Consider the following 8,249-nt stretch of genomic DNA (forward strand, 5'->3'; position numbering starts at 1 on the left):
ATATATATATATATATATATATATTCATATTCATATCTTTGAACGATCGTGTCGTTATCTGTATGTACAGGATCGGTGCTATAAGATCGTTCGCAGATATCGTGCAGGATCGTTCGTCGTTCGTTTACAAACGATAATAATTGGAAGTGTGTACGTAGCTTTACTCTGTAACACACTTTCCAGCAAAGTAATATTATGATACATTTGTTACATTTTTCTTTTATCTACTGCTAGAAAAATGTAACAAATCTATCATATTACTGTGCGCGTTCCAGAGTAAGAGATACTTGCCGGCCGGGCATCTTCTCAATGATTGCAGTCTGCAATCATTGAGAAGAGTGTACAATCCCCAGGGCACTACAGGTAAATTACCCTGTAGTGCCCCGGGGGATCGTAGTGGAACTGGAGAATTAATTAGCAGTTCAGTTCCCACGGTCACATGACCAGGGGAACTTTGCGGTCACAGCTGTGACTGCAGGCGATCCCCAGGGCACTAGAGGTTGAATGGGGAAAAGTTTCTCCATTCATCACATCTAGTGCCCTGTGTTCTTGGATACAAAAACTCTAAACAAGAACACATACAACTAGTAAAGGGCTGCAAGAGCAATCAGATTGCTCTTGCAGCCCTTAATAGTCCTTAAAAATAACCCAAATTCTCCCAGCATTGACTTTAATGGTGTTTGAATTTGGCATTCGATTACCGAAAAACAATATCTCTCTATTGGATTGAATAGCTGTCGAATCGGATAGTGAGATATTCGACCAACACTAGTCCTTACAGATCCATTTAGGTTTAGTTATGGGGATTATAAAAGCTGTGCCATCATTTTAACAGATCCCTTGTTGTTATTCAGAATATAAAGATAAGACCAAATTGTGTGATACAGGCAAACTTCAGTTTCTTTTGCTTTTTGTTTTTTAAAATCAGCCCTAAGCTTCCACCACCATTTGTTATAGGGGCTGGGGAAAAAAGGTAGTAGAAGGTAGTAGAAGGTAGTACTAAGGGGTAGAGAGAAATTTTATATCAGTATGATTTAAAGGATTTGTATAGTCTTTTCAATGCTTATTATATAAAATTATTTTTCATGTGTATAACTTTTGATCATATATGTGAATTGAGGGAGCTACAATTGCTTACACATGAGCTCTATTTTTGGAATGTGACACAACACAATGATTTTATTTACTGGTATTGTAATGCAAGTCCACAAGCCATCTTACCTAATGAGGACAATACACATGAGCTATGTACACATGCTAGATAACTTTCACCAAAAACAATCAATTGTGATCATTTGGGGTGAAAAACTAGTGTGTGTACAATGAGTTCCCCAACTGCCCTGGTGAATCATTAAACAACCTACTGGGCATGATTTCTGTTATATCCAATGGAAGAGGACAATATACCAGTGGTCGCTAACTGGTGGTCCATGAGAAAATTTTGGCCGGCGCAACCCTGAGCGGACTCAGGAAAAGGACCCTGCTTGGGGAGACGCAGCAGCCAGAGCCACGGACCATGTCCCCCGTACAGATTGCAGCCTCAGGGCAGCGGGCGGGTTATGTCTCTGGACACAAACTGCCCACTTGGCTGGTGGGGAGTGGGCAGGTTCTAGCATCCTGACGTCCCTATGGGGAAGTTTCTCAGCCTTCGAGTGACACACGTCTCCCAGCGGTCCGGAACTGGTATGGTCTGTTGGTTTGAAAAGGTTGACGACCACTGCTCTTTACTATGGAGCAGGGTACCTCCTGCCTGTCCTCTCTGTCCCCTTAATAAAATTGTACAGCTCTCATTCATTCTAGTGCCACTGGAAATGATCACAACAAATAATCAGGATAATTGTCAGAGACATAAATCTGACGTGTACATAACTTAACTGTGTGGTTATCTTATCAGTGATGTCTAAATAAACAGTAGTAGATTCTTGTTACATACAATATTATTATTCAAATATACCGAACAATTACATAAATTATAAAATAAAATTATTATAAAATATGCCTTTCATTAGCTAACTTATGGTATTAAAATGCAAGAACACACAGAGTTTATAGATAAATGACACATTAAACCATTGCTAAATACTGAACAGCGTGACTTTTTATCATCTGAAAATAAGTGCAAGTAGTAGCTGAGCTAGCATTTCCAGGAAGGAAAGACAATCAGTTGTTGAGATTACTTTGGAAAATCAGTTTCAGCTAAAACAGTAAAACAACAAGAAATCTATAAACTTGTAACTTTTGATATTGCTTTTGTCAGTGGAATCTCCCTTACATTCTTAAGGTGCCTACACACTTCCAATTTTTATCGTTCCAATCGAACGACGAACGATCGATTGGGCAAAAAATCGTTCGTAAAAAAGTAACCAACGACGCCGACGAACGAGGAAAGTCGCTGGAAACGAACGACCGGACCGGCGGATCGGATTGGACGACGATCGTTGAACATCGTTCGTGTGTACGGTCGTTCGTTGATCGTCCATGTTCAGAGCATGCGTGATGAACGAACGTCCGTTCACTTTCCTGTCGTGCACATAGTTCCTCTATCGCTTAAACGATCGTATCTATTGTGTGTACAATATCTACGAACGATCGTGTCGTTACCTCTATGTGCAGTATCGGTGCTATACGATCGTTCATATATATCGTGCAGGAACGTTCGTCGTTCGTTTTCCGACGATAATAATTGGAAGTGTGTACGTAGCTTTTATGTAGGTTTGGTCTTTGGATTTTGTTATTCTCTATATAGTTCTTGTTGTTATTGCACTTTATCTCTCTGTTCTTGATATGATTCTTTATACTATATCTTTATACAAAAATTATGCACTTTTATATTTTTGTTACATTGTCTAATCAAACTAAATAAAAAACATTTTTGAAAAACTTGTACTGTTTATATGCTTTTGCCTACTAGTTTAAAAAAGGCCAAAGTTGCTAACTTTAAGAAGAGAATTTAAATGTAAAAAAATAGTAAAGGAAGCCACAAACGTCAAATCTGGTATATATGTCTTAGTTAAAGTAAAATTTGAGGTTTGACTAAGGTTAAGCGATAGGGTTTTTGTAAGTGTTCAGCGTAACTAAACTGAAAACAAAAAAGTGACACTTACTGTTAATCCTGCAGGTCCCTCGATGGCGCTGGTCCTTCCCGCAATCCGGTCCTGTGTTGACCTGGAATTCCTCTTCCTCCATCTTCATTCTTGACTTCCTTCTTCTTCCTCGGTCTTCTTGGCACATCACCCGATCTCACACTGCGCAGATGTGAGATTGGGTGACGTAGACCGGTCTGTAGGGGGGAACATCTCTTTCCCTGAATAAAAAAATGCCCCTTCTGCACATGTCTGGGATTAGAGCATGGTATAAGGAGCACTCAGAGCCTCCTGAGATTTGTGACATAGTTAAAAAGACACTAAGGGGGTCCTGCAAACATTTCTTAGAGAAAAAGACACTTTCAGGTAGCTTTCTGCTCATTACTATTATGGTCAGCCTCATTGGCTATAATAAAAGTGCAGGAGACAGAAAGGAGTGGGGGCAGGATCAGATATAAGGGTCACTACACAAGGGCCCTGTACCCTACTCAACCAACAGGGGCCCCCACATGTGTCCCCAAGTCACCTGGGCCCACTTGTGTCTGTGTCTACCAGAGAGATTCTGCCGTTTTAGGAACTGCTAAAATATTGTCTGTCTGACCCACCTAATATTTGACAGAAACATTTGGAATATTGTATCTGTACTTCATATATGCAGCATTCACCACCTCTGGTCACTTTAATGGACAAGTGTTAGTGGAGAGGTTAGGTGCTAATGGATAATTTAGGGATTAGGTTAAATATCAAGGAATCCAATACATTTGTACCTTTAAATCTCTTTTTCATCCTTAGGTAAAAAAGAAACACCTGATTATGTTAAAAAAATAATTCTTATGTTCTGAGAAAACTATTTTCTTTGGGGTGCTGTCATTGGCTATATATTGAAAGTAAAGTATACCTCGGCACCTGTTTTTCAGGCAGCGGGCTTAGACCAGAGGGGTGGAGGATAGGATCAGGAGGGGAGGATTGGGGGATGCAGTGTATGCATCTAAGTTTTTTCAGCACACCAAAGGGCTATCTAATTCAATTATCAAGTTTATCAAGCTTTAGGTTTATGGTTTGTTTGGATACCTTGAGGGTAGGGGTAAAGTTAGGGGACTGAGAAGGCAGTTTCTTTATCATCAGATGCTTAAAAAAAGTAAAAACGTAAAAAAAAATCTTTTGATAAAATTTCCTTGGTGTAAGGGACTGACAGAAATATAACAATTTATTTAAAAAATATTTTCTTTTGTACCTTTGACATCTAAATAAAAGGTCCTGTACAGTTGAATCAATGAGGATAATTTGCCAAAATAAATTATTTTAACCCTCAACAGAAAAGGTATAGGCTGTCTCTGCTTATGGATTGTTGACTATACTCTTGGACAGGATTACCTGTATTTTCAGTTTTCACTAAACCCATTCCCAAGTTTTTTCCAAAAATTTCCAGATTTCTGAGGTTAAAAAAACAAAATACAGTTACATTTGTTTGATTTATTAGGCAAACTACAGAAGAAAAAAAATACATTGGTAGCTGGACACAGCTCTGAAGGACATTTACTAAAACTGTAAGGACAACCTTGAAAATACATCTTTTAGATAATAACATTGGGGTATCTTAAAGTTGTATGTGCTTTTATTAAAAAAAATAGATGCAAGGTTTTTTTTAAATGTTATCCAGACCCTATTTTAGGCCTGTTGCTCGGCCTGAAGTTAGTGACCCTGTGGCCCACTTCGTCTTTCCATACCAGCACCATGTAAGATAATTTCATAGCTGAGGGAAAAAGAATGTCTCTGTCTTACAAAATTGATGTTGAAGTTTGGGACGGGGCTTTTTGTGGAATCTCCAAACACCCGTTTAATACGGAATGAGTAGAGCAGAGCCCCCTACCACAACTCTTACTTGATCAAATAAGCTTCCCTTTGAAAACCCAATCTAAACCCTAAAAAATCCCTTAACACATAACTTTTCATCACAAGTTTTAACTCCTATTCTATGCATACTAACCTTGTCTCTGCTCAGGTCCCATTACAAAGTAATACATGGCTAAGTTTCTGACAGCAAAAGAATCAACCTTAGTAAATCTAAGCTGTCCTCATAGCTCTCCCTACAAGCAATATACGTACTGGCACAATACTTTTTTTTTTGGAAATATTTTTATTTGCAGATTGGCAAGAAGTAGGCTAAATGCAAAGTGATGTAATGGCAACACAAGGTTGAGTCTTTCTGAACTCTGTATATCATGTGCACACTGACTAAAGAATATGGCAGTGATTAAAAATAATTTACTCACTACTTCCTTCTAGTTACTAATCTAGTTCCCCTAAGATAAGCAGGTATCATACCAGTTCAAATGTGTGCTGTCCATATCAGTTTAGCAGATAACATGGTATGGTGTTTATGTTACAATTCAGCTACTTGTGGATAATTTTATCTGAATAACTGAGTACTGTCTTGATCATTAAGCTACGTACACACGTCAGATTTTTATCGCCCGATAATCGGCATCGGCCAATTATCGGGCGGGAAAGAAAATAAATAGTTTAATTTGATGCAATAGGGAAAAATCCTTCCTGGCCACCTATTCAATTTGTATATGTTCTAGATATAAAATCTGTGGTGTTATTTATCTGTATTTTAAAACATTTAATTGAACTGAACAGAACTAATTCCTGGGCATGTCTTTTCCACATTTCTTTCTTAAAGAAACATTTGAATATGGTGGGATTACCTCCTTCAGATGCAAAGATTGGCCCTTTAATCTAAATAATCACCCTTAAGTGATTTATTCACCATCACCCGTCATGATGCCAGAACCTGCCCACAATCCCATCGCTGGTCTGAGCCTGCGATGGGAGAGTGGGCAGGTTGTGTCCAGAGACACATCCCACCACCCTGAGCCTGCGATGTCTCCGGGAGACATGGTCTGCAGAACTGGCTGGTGCACCCCCCCCAAACTTGGTCCTTCTCCTGACCCCACTGGTGGGTGCACTGGCCAGAGCTGTGGCCCACCCGCCAGACAGCTGGGGCTTGGGGATCTCTGATCTAGGGGGTACAGGGGTCACAAAATTGGATGTGGGTTAACTCGTTAATTCTCACCCTCTAATATGTAAGGGCTTTCCTCTTAATTTCCATCTGCCTTCACAGATTTCCAGCTTCATCATTGCTGGGATATAGCAGCCCCTTTCTTGACAGAACAAATAAGCACTTGCAGATAACTGTAGTGACTGTGAGAGTCAGGCAAGTTACATTGCTCACCCCAGAACCTCCTATCCAGTATAGGCCCGCACAGTTGGCTGGGCCCCAAGCCCTGGTAAACTTTTCCTGTAATTGGCTCTATGGCTGCAGACCCTCTATATCCCAATTCTCCAGATATTTATCCTTTCCTGATTCCACTTTACAGGGCACCAATCCAAGTGACTGGGTAATCAAAAACATCCCTCGCTGAGAATTGGTCCCTCTCTCTTACTACAATATACCTGGAAATTTCCCCTAGGAGAGTCGCTAACCGAGGTTAACTTTACTATCCATAGATCTAGTGTACTAGAAGCTTAAGTATTTCTTAACTTCTTAACATAAGGAGTGCCTACAGTCTTCCCCTGTTTAAAAAAAAAAAGTCATTATCCCGTATATTAGGTCAGATCAGCTATCACCCTCAAAGAATGAAGGGTAACATCTTGCACATAAAAAAAAGGTGGGAAGTTAAGGAAAGTTATAAATGGTACAGTAACACATACATTGCATTGTAATAGGAATTAAAGCATAAAGGGAATAACAAAGATTATCAAATTTTCTCTAACTAAATCTCCCGGACACTGTCTTAAAGTTAACATAGTACAGTTTACACTACACTTACATTCCTTTCTTAGAGAGCTTGAGTAGTCTATCCCTTTATGTTTAACTCTACGACCATCATGTGGTGAAAAGATTACTAGTCTAGATGTTTTAGACCAAAGGTATTGAGTATGTCGAACAAACTTCCATATAAAATACCATATTTTAGCAAGAAAGTGTCATTGGACTGTTTAAAAAGGCAATGGTGCCTACTAGAATCTACCCATATCAGATATCCATCCCAATTATGGGATTGCTTTTAGGTGCTTCAACCCTTTAGGTGTATAGCCTAAAGTGCAGTTATATTCATTTTATCATTTACAAACCGAAGTGACCATGTTTACAGATTACTTAGTCAATTACAAAAATCCAATAGCTACACATGCACACACTAACAAAACAACTAATGATGCTTCCATCTCACAAGAACTTTCTGAGAGATCGATAGTAGGAAACCCACAAACAGATGGAAAGTATGTCCATGGACAGAATGGGCCTGATTTATTAAAGCTCTCCAAGGCTGGAGAGGATACACTTTCATCAGTGAAGCTGGGTGATCCACCAAACCTACTGCCCCATCTACACAACAAAAAGGCTAATCATTCTGACGTAGGATAAGGACTGGCAGGAGTAAACGCTGAACACCTAGGGGCTCTATTTATAAATGATTCCCCTGTCAATGCGTTTGAAATTTGCTGACAGATGACCAAATTTCTCTACACTTCTCCGTTAAGTTCATATTAAAACAATGACTCATTTTGCCAGCTAGTGGCCAATTTTTATTATTATTATTATTACACAGTATTCATATAGCACCAACATATTAAGCAGCGCTGTACAAAGTCCATAGTCATGTCACTAGCTGTCCCCCAAAGGGTCTCACAATATAATGCCTCTACTTTATGTCATTAACACAGTCATATGTCTTGATTACAGTATAAGGATAATTTTGGGGGGAAGCCAATCAACCTAGCTGCATGTTTTTGTAATATGGGAGGAAACCAGAGTACTCAGAGGAAACCCTTGCAAACATTAGGAGAACATACAAACTTCATACAGAAAGAGTCCTGGCCGGAATTTGAACCTGGGACCCAGTGCTGCAAGGGCCAGAGTGCTGCAAGGGCCAGAGTGCTAACCACTGAGCCATCATGCTGCCCCAAGCCCGTGGCCTATCGTCAAACATTCACAACTGTCACAATAGAAAATAAATGGATATTATGAATTAATTTAGAGCAAATTGCAATACACATGTCCTGTTCTAGAAATCTTTGGTTTCAATTCCAAATTTGCAAATTTGCTGGCCATGTTCTTTTTAGAGAGAAGAGTTAGTATTTTCTAATTTTACTGTCATG

Source organism: Pyxicephalus adspersus, chromosome 8 (assembly GCF_032062135.1).
Source record: "Pyxicephalus adspersus chromosome 8, UCB_Pads_2.0, whole genome shotgun sequence".
Classification (NCBI taxonomy): Eukaryota; Metazoa; Chordata; class Amphibia; order Anura; family Pyxicephalidae; genus Pyxicephalus; species Pyxicephalus adspersus.